Consider the following 14,334-nt stretch of genomic DNA (forward strand, 5'->3'; position numbering starts at 1 on the left):
GGAGAAACTGTGAGGGCAAAGTGTCCTGGGTGAATGGAGGGAATGGAAAAAGTTGCAGAGATTAAGTAGAATTACAGACAGGAGAGAGCCCTTGGTGAGATAGGGACAGGAACACTAAAAGAGAGGGCAAGTGATGGGAAGCCAAGAAGAGTAGGGGCGAGGAAGAAGAAGGAGAGGGTGAATCAGAAGAGGACTCAGAAGAGGTAGAATCAGGAACCAGGGCCGAAATGCAGAAGAAAGAGCCTACTGGACCAGCCGTGGTTGGCAGGGTGGCCCTGGGACCTGCAGGCATTTTCTTTTTGCTCCAGTCAGAGGCAGGAGACAGTGAGTGAAGGGAGCCACCCAAGGCAGGACAGGAAGCCCAAAGTGCTCTTCTCCTGTCCCCTCATTGCCTCTTCCTCCAACCCTCCCAGAAGTCTTACCCAAGAAACAAGGGAACTGAACCTAGGAAAGTGCAGTAGAGGGATGGGGACTAGGCATCCTTTCCAGAGAGAAATGATAGCTTAATAGTGACCAGCTGAATGGCCAGGAAATACCCCCATAATGGTGGAGGGTTGAGCATCTGGTACCTTAGTTCAGGGGAAGGGGGCAGGTTTTAGGACTTCCTGGACTCTTCAGACTCTAGCCTCGGTCTCCCCTCCAGGGAAGCTCATGGGGAGCCTGGGTATGAGGGAGGCTCAGAAACGGCTCCCAGGTGGAGGAGATTGAACTTCCTCCTCTGGGGAGGCTTCCTGAAGCCTTGTGGGCACAGCATGGAGTAGGCAGGAGAGGGGGTACCAAGGCATGCCCCCTCTCCAAGAGCCCCTGTGAGGCTGCTCCCAAAACCCTAACAGGAGCACCTCCACTTTTCCTTCCTCCAACCCCAGGGGGTGGGGGTAGGGGGAACCCCCCTCAGGCCCAGAGGACCCCTCACACAGTCCTTCTGCTGGCCAACTCTGCTATCTCAGGTGCCCTGGGTGGAGACAAGGCCATAACTGGAGTTGAAAACCAGAATCAGACATCTGAGGAAGTATCTAAGTCTTTATGAAGGAAATGAATGGCTTCCCACATTGCTCAGTGCTCCCCTTCCCCAGCAGGAGGAGAAAGAGGTAGGATTTCTCTTCAGGGAGGACTCTGGTGTATCTAACTGTGGTACTGCTGATGTATCGTTCTCACACGTGTAGAGAGACAGCAGTAAAGGGTTTTGTGGGGAAGTCCATTACAAGTCTTTGTATATAAACCAAACTTTAACAGACCCAACCAGCAGGCATCCTGGCAGCTGTGGTGTCCTGGCCAGGATGCTGTTCACTTCCCTTTGCATTTCCCTGTTGCCAGTCTCCTCTGACATTTGTTCAGGAATTCACCCATCCATACGCTCGTTGCTTTATCTAATATTTGTTGAGCTTTGCTGGGCAGCGAGGATACCAAAATGAATGAGACGAAGTTCTTGCATTCAAGTACCTTCCTGGGTAGTGGAAAAGGGCAGATTGACATGCCGAGAACGAAGAGGGAAATACAGGGTACAGGTGGATGGCTAAGGTAGGCACACCCCTTAGTTCCTGCTCTCATGGGTAAATGCAGCTAATGAGAGGAAGCCAACATCCAAAAGTTCTCCACGAGAGTCAATCAGGAAACAGTGGGTGTTCCCTGTGACCAGGCACATAGGAAGTTGGAAACCAGAAAGTTCTTTGCCCACTCAGGAATTTATAGTCTAAAACCAAAACGCTCATGCCTATTATCAGGGTCTTTCTCTTGGGCAGCACCGATGTTGGAGAAAAGAAAACTATGTGGTGACTTAGGATACAGTGGGAAAATGCCGCCAGATGCTGGAGACCTCTGGTCTGAAGGTGTTCTGATGGCCATATGAGCTTAGCAGGGATGTGGTTCAGAGGCTTCCTAAGACCAACCAGCTGAGGACTCGGGGAAGGGGAGAAGGGAACGCCTAGGTTCTGGGTTTAGGGAATGTCAGTGCTATAGGGGACAGGTTTGTGCCCGGAAGCTGCCTCCTTGGTGTCCCCAGTTGAAAGGCAGAGGCCGAGGGGCTGGTCTCAAGAAGATAGGGACAGCTCAGATGATGATCAATGGAGTCTTGGGGGAGCTCCTGAAGGGGACCACAAAGACAGGGAATGAGGCTGGAGTATCACCAATACGGTGCTTCCTCGGCACCAGAAAGCTGGGCCTGGGGAGGAGGAAAGAGGAAGATGTCTCAGCTTGAGTGAGGGGTGGCTGCCTGCTCCCTGCTGCCTCTGCTTTGGGCCGTGGCTGCTGGGGAGTGCATCAAAACAAAGGACTATTTATCGGTCTTAACCGCTCACAGGTCTCCCAACTCAGGAGAGACAGATGGGCAGAAACAGAGAAGTAAATGCTGAGGTTCTATCTGAAGACAGTACAGAAGGAGCAGAGCAAATAGGACGGAAAACGTCCTGGTCTCAAAAGAGGAGAAAGGACAGAGGAAAGACTGCCCTTTAGGGGAAGAGAGGGTGAGATCAGGACAAGGAGAGCAGGCAGGATGAGGTGACTGGCTGGACCTCACCCAAAGAGGATGGAGCCTGAAGGCTTCAGGGATGTGGGCTGCGCTTCCTCCCACTGCCCCTAACTCTAGGGATGTGGCTCTCTAGGGGATAGAATCCAGATGAAGAGAAACAGAGATGGGTCAAGGCAAGAAGCTGAGGGCTGAGGGGCACCCAGCTGCCCACCTCCCTTGGGGAAAACCTCATCCCTAGTTTACGAGTAGTGCCTCAGAACTGGCCCATGTCCCAAGCCTGTGTGTGCAACCGGGCATGTGTATGTGAATCTCTTTCCACCATCCAGCCCTATCCAGGTGTCTCTGGGGAGGATTCTTGGAGCTTCCCACCACTGTCAAAGAGGCCCTCCCACAGCTGTTCTGCCTGACCGGGTGGGCACTGTTGACTGAGGAGAAGAGTGCTCACAACCTTATACCTTTTTACCTTTTTCTCTCAAAAAGGTCTGCATCTTAACTGCAGTCTGTTTCCCACTGAGAGGAACAGGACTGCATGGGTGAGGCCAAGGAAAGAAAGACTGTTGGGGACTGAGGGATGGGAGCACGGGTCCTGGATCCCCTCACACTCCCCTGGAGCTCTGGCAGCCCTGAGCGGCTCAGTGGGCCCTGGCTCAGCCCCAGGCAGGCAGGCTGGGAAAGGGGTGGCCCTTCCTCCAGGGTGGGACTGGGCTGCCCTGTGCACAGAAACCACGGAAAAGCAGTTGCATGATATGTACCCAAAGTCGGTCCCCAGGAAGCCCGGCCATTGAGAGTCAGTGCCACCACATGGCCCTCTCCGCACCCCTAGAACCCACGGATAAGGGAGGAGGGCTGGCCCTGGACACAGGAGATCCCTCAAGTGGAGTGAAGCTCCCCAGCTTCTCTTGCCAGAGAGCTCTGCCTATGACAGGGCCCTCCAGAGACACCAGAGCTGAGACACAGTTCCAAGCTCCCCTGTGGCAGTTGAGGCTAAAAAAAAGGGGGTCCTAGGACAAGACTGGGGTGCCCGAAAAATGGTCAAATCACATTTCAGTTCAAGAAGCAAGCCGCAGCCTGCTTCAGGAGGGTGGCTCTTCAGCCTGCTCCCAAGGTCGTTGGCTCTGGATCAGTTGCTTGAGTACTTGAGCCGTGAGTGACCTGCCACTTTCAGGACATCTTGGACCCCAAGCCAGTGTCTCACCGAAGTTGCCACTCATGACTTGCCTGTATACAAGGCATGGAAGCAAGCAATGCTGGGGCCTGTTTTCCTTCCCTGTCTCAACCCACCACACCCCACACTCATGTCTCCGTTCATTCATGTATTGTTCACCGAACAGCTATTAACTTGGCCTTGATATGAGACATTAAATAGTAAGTGGCACATACATAGTCCCTAACTTCAAGTTGCTCATTGCATCCTGGGGAAAGATACAGTCCTCATGGGGAGGGGGATTGGTGATGGTCACCAGGCCTTCCTTAGATTCGGATATCAAACTTGCATAGCCTATCTCTTCTACTGTACCTCATAGGGAACCAAAATAACTTTAGATTGCAAAAGTAGCTTAAATGTCACTAGAAAACCACTTCGATTAGAAAATAGTTTAGGGGTGGCAAGGAGTGAGCAGGCCTCAGCCCATCAAGGTCTCATAGTATTAAAGGAGATGGTATTTTGTGTGACTAAAGTCCCATAGTCTGCCTTTATGCCATACCAGCCTTTTAAAGACCAGGAGAAATCTTTGAGGCTACATGTCCAATGTGGAGAAAGCCCTGAAATTCTGGAAACTCTGTCTCTTAGGAGTTCTGAGGGTGCTATATGGGCTTATCAGGAACAAGGGTCAGAGACTTCCTGTGACCAGCACAGGACTGGAGGAGGGGGAGCAGGGAAGACCCCAAGATCCAGGTGTTGGGGAGATCAGTGCTACAGGGGCTGGGCTTGTGTCTGGAAGCTGCCTCCTTTTGTGTTCCCAGTTGAAGGACAGAGGACAGAGGGCTGCTCTTCAGAAGATGGGACAGCCCAGATGATAGCCAATGGGAGTCTTGGGGGCTCCTGATGGGGGCCAAGAGAAGCTGGGATGAGGCTGGAGTATCACTTAGACAGTGCTTCCTTATGATTAGAAAGTCCAGAACTGGGGAATGAGTAAATGGTAAAGTTTGTAACACATGTGTTTCATTGCAATTCTTTAGATATGGCACGGGGAGGAGAGAGGGCATCCTCCCTTCAGCTTTGAGGATGGATAGGAGACACGTGGGTCCAGAACCCTCCCTGCTGTCACTCTTTGAGGGGCCCCAACAGATTCTTTACAAACGGGGAATGCCAGAGGAGGGTATTTTCATCTAATGCCTAGAGACCTGGGGACTCTGGAGAGACAGTCAGAGGTTCTTGTGGTTACATTTGTGGACTGAGACAGAGGGAGATAAAGCCACCCTGAGAGAGAGACAGAACAGACAGTGGTGGGGAAGCTGTGATCAGAGACAATAATAGAGACAGAAAAGGAAATGAGGCATCCAGAGGGCAACGAGCCACAGCCACGGGGGGAAGAGAGAAAGACAGCGACCAAAATACCAAGACACTGGTCATAGTGAGCCTTAGGCTGGCTGCTTTCCAGGGGAAGAGTCAAATTCCTCTGAATTTCATGATTTAAAGAAATAGAAATTGAGTCATGAGAGATTTTCAGTAGAGGAAGGAAAAGGAATGGGCAGGTCTGTCTTGGGTAGAACCAGCAGTATTCCCTGTGATTCAGAGATATAAGGTACTTGCCTTAACTAGAGTGGCTCATCTTCTTGGCCACCAATTGTCTTACTACCTTCTGGCCAGGTGTAGGACCCAAATTAACTAGGAAGACTGAAGAGAAGACAGAAAGAAACGCAAGACCAGAGGCCTGGCTGGGTCTGGCAGTGCTGCTGTCCTCTCAGTCAAGCAATTTGCAAAGCCGCCAGGTTGGCTGAACCTTGGCCCCATATGTAGGGATTACTTGTGGAGGAAATATCCAGATGGAGGATGGCGATGGCACACAGGGTACCTAGGACAGGCGCTTGACCTTTCCAGACTCAACTCCTGCTCCTGCCCTCATTCGCTGCCCCTCGGCAGCCAGAGACACACAGCCCCGCCTGGTAGCAAGACAACTGGTGGCCAAGAAGAAAAGCCACTCTAGTTAAGGCAAATACCTTACAACTCTGAATGTGCTCTGGACGACTTCGGTCACAGCTCACCTCCAACCTGGATGGGGCTGGCAGGAGGTTCCATGCTTGTGTGGAAAGTCTCCCTCCTTCTTACTCTTTAGTCCTTCCTCCTCCTATCTGGTCTGTCCTTTCCAAAGAGCCCTAAACCTTCTCAAAAGCATAAAGGTGAAGGTATGTGGATGAGTTTCTTTTCCAGAGAAAGCTTTTTCTTAGTAGCGGACATTTCTTAATGAAGTGAAAAAGATACAGGGCCAAGAACTGGCTTCTTTTCATGAAGCGGGTGGTTGTTCACAGTCAGGTGCTTTTCCGACTTCTGCAAAAGCCCAGCCAGGAATGTTTCTCACTTTATTCCCTTCCAAAGCCCAGGCAGCCTCGAGAAACCTTCTAAGCGGGTCCCAGGTAGAACTCTCGTAGAAGGAGAACAGTCTAAAACTGGGATTCAGAGAAGCAGAAGACTGCTCAGGAATGTCCAAATCACAATAATTTAAAAAGCAAGATATCCTATACGGAAGTCTAGGGCCCAGGACTAGTCTGGTTCTGACATGCTTTTCCTTCATCGGTGACCTCTGACTCCAGTTAGCTTCCTATAGGAGACAGTCCACACGTTTCATTGACGAATCTGCAAAGTTAGAGAAGGATCTGAGTCCCCGCCTTGTGAGAACCTCCTGCCTGCAGTAAGCTCCCAGTCTGAAGGGGGCATACAGTCAAGTGTGTAATCCTGTGGTCCCATGTTCAGTGCAATATAGTGTCCCTTATGCCCTGATACCTAGGAGAGTCACCAAGGCAGTCATAGTAGAAGACTGCAAGGTCCGGCAACCTCTTTAATGGAAATGCCTTTGGATGGAACAGGCTTTCACTCCACAGAGGGCAGGGCTTTTCCAAGAGAGAAATACATGCTTGTTGGATCAGGAACTCTTTCTAGTCTCCAGATGGAGACTAGAAAACCAAGAGAAGGGAAGTGATAGGTCAGGAATTTGTCTTTTGTGAACCATCCCTTTCCAGTCTGTGGCGCCTCCCTTCCAAGAAGGAAGGAAGGCAGCAGTGGGAGCAATCTGACTAACGAGCTCAAACTCAAACAGCGGGCCAGGTGAAGGAGGTTGTTTTGCCCTCCCGGGAATATCCATGAGCCTTTCTTGCTTCATGGTACCTATTTTGTCATGCTGTAGACAATTAAAAAATTGAATGTAGACCAACACAGCCGCATCCTGCATCCTGCTCTTGCTAAGATGTGCAGGATGTGGTACAGCAAGGGAAAGCATGGAAAGCAAGAACAGAAAAGAGCAGCAGAGTCCTGAAGAGAACAGACGGGGAGTGCAGGGGAGGCGAGGGGAAACGGAGAGGAAAGAAGAAGAAGGGAGGGGAAGGGAGGGGAAGGAAAGGGAGGAGAGGGAGGATTTGGCATCTGAGGAGTCAGAGCTGGGTCAAGGGCATGGGGATCCAGGAGCTTTTGTCCGGGAATGCATACCTTGGTCCAATCTTGCTTTGGAAAGAGAACTATGATGGAAATTAAAGACCATGATGGTCAGAGGCACTTGGGAACAAATTACTGTTTGACTTGCCTGTTCCCCCTTCTGATCCTGAGCATAAGTTTCTGAAGGAGAGGAACTCCATTTGGAATGAGCCCCAATAAGGCTGCCTAAGGGAAGAGGAGAGGAAAAGACGGCGTTTTGCCAGAGGGAGGGACTGTGGCTTGCTCCCAGTTAGCCCCTCAACAACTCCTACTTTGGATTGTGTGTGTAGGTTGGAGGCCAGGATGTGGGGCAGAAAGAGAGAGGGCTGTGGTTAGGGGGGTGGCTGGTGGTTAAAGGAATTCAAGTCCTTGTGAGGCCAGTGGTTAGGCTTCCATCCTCCAGTTGTCCCCTTGAGGTCTTCGTCCCTATCTGGTTCTAAACCAGGCCATATCCCAGATTTTGGACTGAAGAGAATTATTAGATTGACCAAAGCCCACAAGGGAGGGTTTCTCCCTTCAAAATAGCCATTCCCAAAAGTAAAGGATTTGGGCCTGGGGCCCTATTGCCCCCATGAAGAAAAATAATTAGAGCCAACTCTAATTGAATTTTTTTTTTCACTCCTAGAAGGGATGTATATGAATCTAGGAAGGAGGGTGAGCTGCTTGTCTCAAGGTAGGAAGAATGGCTTTCCAATGATAGCTTGTCCATAACCCCATTTCTATGCTGTAGGAAGTTACCGAGTGACTTACTAGTAGAGCTTCTTTAAAAAAGACAAGGCAAAGTTAGGCTGTTAAATGTGCCTTGACTAGTGCCTTGGGAGGCTGAGGCAGGCGGATTGCCTGAACCCAGGAGTTTGAGACCAGCCTGGGCAACGCGGTGAGATCCCATCTCTACTGAAGTACCAAAAAAAAAATTATAGCCGGGCATAGTGACATGTGCCTGTAGTCCAGCTACTTGGGAGGCTGAGGCAGGAGAATTGCTAGAACCTGAGAGGCAGAGGTTGCAGTGAGCCAGGATTGTGCCACTGCACTCCAGCCTGGGTGACAGAGTGAGGCTCTGTCTCAAAAAAAAAAAAAAAAAAAAAAAAACAAGAAAAGAAAAAAGAGGGCCTTGTTCTGGCGGCCCAAACCACCAGTCATCACCCTGTTATCTCATTTTTCTCTTTCTTTGAGATTACTCCTCGCCTTCCTGGTCCTTGGCTTTGATCACTCCCAATTCATTTCCAGCCGACTTCTTTGTACTGGTTCTTGAGTCAGGACTTGACTCATACGGAGCCCTAGGTTCCCTGGAAAACCCACATCTCTTGACTAATGGGACTTTGTGCTGCAAATGAGAATGCCTACTTTGAAGGGAGCATTTGTGGACTCTGTTCTTTTTCACAAGCATGTTTTTTAAATCCATAAATTAATATGTACCATTTTTTTCATTAAGGGCTCAAAGAACTTGTCTTGATCTGTAGTTTTGGCTACACCTGCTTGGGAAGGCACAGTTTGGGAATTTCTGCCATCCCTAACTCACTGATTTCCACTTGCCTGGGATCTATTAAGATTCCTCAGTTGCAGATGTCCTGACACACTGAAGCTATTCCTTACCTGACAAGCTAATGCCCAGTTCCTTCTAGAACTCATGGATTTATATTTCTGCCCTTTCCGCACTCTTGTCCATACCGACATTTACATCCTGGATTCTTTACCATTTTTGCCCCCAGGATCTGGGATATTGCCCTGTCACTCATATCCATAAAGCACCTTTTTTGGAACTGGGCACTAATAGTTTAATGTCATTCAAAACACATCCATGGAAGCTCTAGTGTGAGACAGATACTCTAATAAGTCTTGGGGATTCAGAAATGAATGAGAAACCGTGTCTTTTCCTCTAAAAGCAATCTTGTAAAATCACATCCAGTAGCTTCCAAGTAGATCACAGGGGAAGTTGAGTTTGCAAGCTAACATAGGGAGTCAATCTCTTTGATGGCAAATGGAAGAAATCCTTGAAGCCTCTAGTCTGTGAGCAGCTGGGGTTGGGTTTAAGAAGTTCCTGGGAAGAAGCCTTCTGAAAGACTAGATGCTCCCAGACTGAATCGGCCTTTCTGCATGTAGTTCTAATAATTGGATCCACAGTTGGAGAGGAAAACCCCATTATCAGAATCCCCAGCTAGACGAAGACAGAGAGCCCCTGGGGAGGGTGTCCAAAGGTTTGGTTTCTGGAAAAGTGAAAGAAGAGTGATAAAGGAAAAGGCAAGGCCAGAAGGCACCCGAGCGATGAAACACCACCTCCAGGGCACAAGGCCCCCTGCCTAGAAGCTGTTTGCTGGTGGCCAACTCCACCCCTGCCTTCTAAGCCTGCCATAGCCATCCCCATGTCCTGTTCTTCCTATGAAAGAAATAGTCAAATGGATGAACCACAGTCAACCCACTAGAGAAAGAGAAACTGTTAGGTAGGGAGAGAGATAGCTATATAGAAAGATGCATAGAGATACAAAAAAAAGAAAAAAAAAAAAGAACCAGACATAGAAATAAAATAACAATGACAGCAGCAGAAAAATAACAAAAGAACTAGATGCATCCCCTGGGAGAAAATCCAGAGTGCAGAGCAGTGATGGTGGTGGTGGTGGGGGGGCAAGCAACAGATCAAGAATGCCAGCAGAAGGCAGAAACAGAGGCATCCATGCCACAGACCTGGAGGGGTTCAGAGAGGGCAAGGGGCAGAAGTGAGACTCTAGCCATGATATCTTGTCCTACTGAGGCCACCATCTGTCCCTAGCTTGCTTATGTTTCTCCACATTCACAGCTCCTGCACAAAGACAAAAGCATAGAGGAAAGAACCCAGAAAGGAGCAGGAAGAGGGAATGCAAAGAAAAGGCAGATGAGGGGAATGTTAGAAGACAGAGGGGAGAGAGAAGGGCTTCTGGCCTTTGGTGTGGAGGCCAGAAAGATACCTAAAAGGCTGGAAATGTGCCTTGCAATCATCATAAACCCCCACCCCCAGGCAGGCTCCTGGTACACATGGAAGGAGTGAAAAATGTGGCCGGGATGAAGTGAGATCGCTTGGGGCCACAGAAATCTCCCCAGATGACTTCTCTCTTCAGCTTTTGAAATAAGTGACTCTCATTCAGAGCTGATGCGTCCTCGGAAGGGTGTGGATACTAGTTCGTAACCACTAGACAGCATCCAGCAAGCACTCTTGAACTCAGGAACTTGTCTCACCTTGGTACAGTGAGGGAGTGAGGTGCTTGCTTCATTTGCAATTGCTGGCCTCTGGCCTGGGGTGAGGTCCCAATTCTGTGCTCTGGAGCGGAAAGCCAGGCCTCTGTACTCGTCCCAACAGAACCTCTTCCAGGGGCAGCAGGAGGGAGGGAAGACAGTTGAAGTTAGAAGATGCTTTGCTGTATGGACCAAGTCTTCAAAACCAGAGCACTGAAGGGCTGGGGCTGTTTCACCTGGACTTTTTAGCCTTGATACAATGACTACAAAGAGCTCTTTACAGTGGAAAGCAGCTGACTGTGTTGGCATTGCCGTCGCCCACCATAAGGCCTGGAATATAACATTCTTCCCACTTCAGTAAACATCTACTGAGTAAATCACATGAGGATGTCTACTTTCTCAGCAATTTTGCTAACCTATTGTTTTATGATCAATTCAACTTCTGAGCCCTTCAACTGTAGCCTGACAGACTTCCTCATGACAAGATATTGGTGGGAGGGAGGAGAACTACAAAGAAAAAAATCTCCATTGCCAGACAAAGGGTCCCAGCGTGGTTCAGGCCAAAGCCCTAGGACCAAGTGTAAATGCCCAGATTTTCCTTCACTGGGACCTGGAGTTGAGCTCGATCCATGTAGGGCAGGAAACACGTTCCTTTGCGGGGCTCAGAACAGTGCAGGCACAGAGTTGCAGAGAACTGCTCCAGCTCTAGGGTTCATGTTAAAACAAAAACAAAAACAAAAAAACCCAGTCCCAGCACTCATCTACTTGTTTCTCTCCTTTGTCTTCAGTTTTTCTTATCCTTCCTTCATGCTTTAGTCAGCTTTCCACTGACTGACTTAATAGATACATGAGGCCGGGCACGGTGGCTCAAGCCTGTCATCCCAGCACTTTGGGAGGCCGAGGCGGGTGGATCACGAGGTCAAGAGATCGAGACCATCCTGGTCAACATGGTGAAACCCTGTCTCTACTAAAAATTACAAAAAATTAGCTGGGCACGGTGGCGCGTGCCTGTAATCCCAGCTACTCAGGAGGCTGAGGCAGGAGAATTGCCTGAACCCAGGGGGCGGAGGTTGCGGTGAGCCGAGATCGCGCCATTGCACTCCAGCCTGGGTAACAAGAGCGAAACTCCGTCTCAAAAAAAAAAAAAAAAAAAAAAATAGATACATGAAAACACTCCAGAATTCTTCATCTAAATTCACTGATGAAAATCACTTTACTTAGCAAATATTTATTGAGCTATATCTTATATTGAAGTCCTGGTAGTGCTGAGAACTCAAATTTGATTGAGAATTTGTTTCCCCCCTTGAGAAGTGTCACTGTTGAGAAGGGAAGGGTGGACTGTAGGAAGGGAGGCTGGAGTCAGTCAGGGAGCAGAGTGTCCTCTAAGGAGTCATCCTATGGGAATTTGCAAATCATAGTGGGGTTCAAGAAGCTGACAGTGGATAACTTCTTTTCTTTCCCAGTTGGAGATGGTAAGGATGATAAACAGGGAAAGCCCCCCGCCCCATTTAGATGTCATTCTTTTCACAGCTAGTGACGGGAGTGGTAGAGGCAGAGGCTGGAGGCTGGGGCATCTGAGAACGTGGGAAGATGAGATTTCCAGGTGGTTTTCGAAGGCAGCATGATCCTTGTAGAACCAGTTGCCTCTAGGGGGCAAAATGGTGCCCTGTCCATTTCCTTCTATTCTCACATTGCCCTGTTGATAAAAATGGCTGAACTCTGTAAAATAGTTGAAGAAATTTATTCTGAACCAAATATGAGTGACCATGGCCCACGACACAGTCCTCAGGAGTTCCTATGAGCATGTGCCCAGGATGGTCAGGGTACAGCTTGGTTTTATATATTTTAGAGAGGCATGAAACATCAATCAAATACATTTAAGAAATATATTGGTTTGGTTCAGAAAGTTGGGGCAACTCAAAGCATGGGCTTTCAGGCTATACGTAAATTTAAACATTTTCTGGTTGACAATTGGTTGAGTTTATCTGAAGACCTGGGATCAATGGAAAGGAATGTTCAGGGTAAGGTAAAGGATTGTGGAGACGACATTTTATTTTGCAGAGGAATCTCTCAGATAGCAGACTTCAGAGAAAGAGCAGGTTGTAAAATGTTTCTTATGAGACCTAAAAGGGTGTCTGGCTCTTAGTTGATTATCTCCTGGATCTGGAAAAAAAAAAAAAGGGAGGGAAACAAAGGGGGAAAGGGATTCTCTATATGATGTGGATTTTTCCCACAAGTGACTCTGCAGGGCAATTTCAAGGTATAACAAGGAAATATATTTCAGGGTAAAATATTTTAATTTTTTTCCTTGCTATGCCAGAGTCAAATTGGAAAGTAAGTCACGATATACTGGGTCATATAAAACCTTTCTAATGAGAATTTATGGTTTATAGGGGATGACTTCCCAGACCCCTTAGGATAGGAATTTGGGCAAGATAAAAAAAATCAGAGCTTTATCCTCAGCCCTTGTGTTGACCTTTGGCCAATTCAGGCTCCAATCATTCCTTTCCGTCTAAAAATTACGTTAGATGAACAGAATAAGAGGAAAACAGACAAACTAGGAAGAAAGAAATAGGGAGACAATTCTTTTCAGCTATCTAGAAAGACAATGTAAAGATATGATGGCCAAAAAAAGAAGATAGCAACATTGAAGAAGAAAACTAGAAGTAGAGCAGGAAAAAAAAGTAATGCAGGGAAATGTGATCTGATGGCAGAGGCCCAAAAAGGGAGGCTCCTGGACAGATGGAGGAGGAAGCACAGATGGGAAGGTTATGGTGCTGTCAGCCATGCAAGACCACTCTCTTCCCCTGAAGGGCTGTGCCTGGGGCAGCTTTATTTCTTGGTTCCTAGAAAGGGACATGAAATGTGATTTGACAGAGAAGGTACATCCAGAGAACATAGATGGGGCAGAATAGGAAGCTGTGACAAGAGCATTTGACAAGATCTGCAAATCCAAAGAATGCCCACCACTTCCTCACTTCACCTAAACCCCAACCTATTTCTGTACCCTCACCCCAGCTTTCTGTGACTTTGGGTTTCATCCTCCTGAGCCAAGGTAATAAAGAGAAGAAAGAAAGGTGATATGCTGGGGGCCCAGACTGTGGCATGCTGTGTCCCAGCCTCCACCTCCCTTCCTTATCTCAGTCTAATTTGATTACATGAACACAGCCCCTTATTTGGGGGCAGCATTCGGGGAGCTGACAACCAAAAACTCATCCTTTCCTTTTAGGGGTGGTTGCTGGTAGGGCTTAGGATGGGGGAAGTTAACGGACAGCATCAAGGATACGCCTGTTGGATCAAGGTTCATGCCCTTGTTAACACACTCAAGACTATTAAGCAAATTTAAGAATCCCTCCCTTACCAAGATGAAGCTCAAGCTGTTTGTATACATGTCATGCATGACAAGATTCTTAAAAAGGATTCTTGTTGTGTTTTCTTTGTAGTTTAACGAGCCAAGAAAAAAAAATAGGTGGAAAGTTTCTCCTGTCTTTTAAAGTAGGGAACCTACCTGACTTACAAAGAAGGCAGCCATTAATATCAATGTTGTGAACCTTAGTTCAACCCTGGTATGAACGGTCTAATAATGTTGGAGGTCTGGAAAAGGGGAAAGACTTTACTGAAGAAATTTCTTGGAGTGGTGGGGCACTTTTGCTACTCCTTACTGGAAGAGAGGAATGTGTCCTTCATGACCTCACACAAAAAGGGACAAGAGAATCCTGGGTGGATCCATCCCTTGAATTTTGCCAGGCACAGTGCCTAGATATCTGACCCCAGGGGAAGAGGTGGAGGCTCAGGCTGAGGCTGATAGGCAGAGAGAGACTCGCCTCTGGAAAAGGAGTGGTGTCTGTGTGGTCTGCTGTGTGGTGCTGACCAGACCAGCCTCTCAAGGGGAAGAAAGGACCAGGAGCCGTTTTTAAATCCATCCAGCAGAGTTTCTAGGGAAGAAGTCGTGGGGGTAGGGAGGAGTGTTTGGCTAAAAAAGAAGAGGCAATTGGCGACGTTGGGACGTGCTTTGCCCAGGGCTGGAAGGGTGCAGTTAGAC

At 48.4% G+C, this 14,334-nt stretch overlaps 1 protein-coding gene across 1 annotated transcript in view; it reads right to left on the reverse strand.

Annotated features, from left to right (window-relative positions):
• Positions 1-14,334, reverse strand: part of LOC128932316 (uncharacterized) — a 455,935-nt gene that overhangs the window by 430,674 nt on the left and 10,927 nt on the right. The gene's annotated exons all lie outside the window — the stretch shown is intronic.

This window comes from Callithrix jacchus, chromosome 6 (genome assembly GCF_049354715.1).
Source record: "Callithrix jacchus isolate 240 chromosome 6, calJac240_pri, whole genome shotgun sequence".
Classification (NCBI taxonomy): domain Eukaryota; kingdom Metazoa; phylum Chordata; class Mammalia; order Primates; family Cebidae; genus Callithrix; species Callithrix jacchus.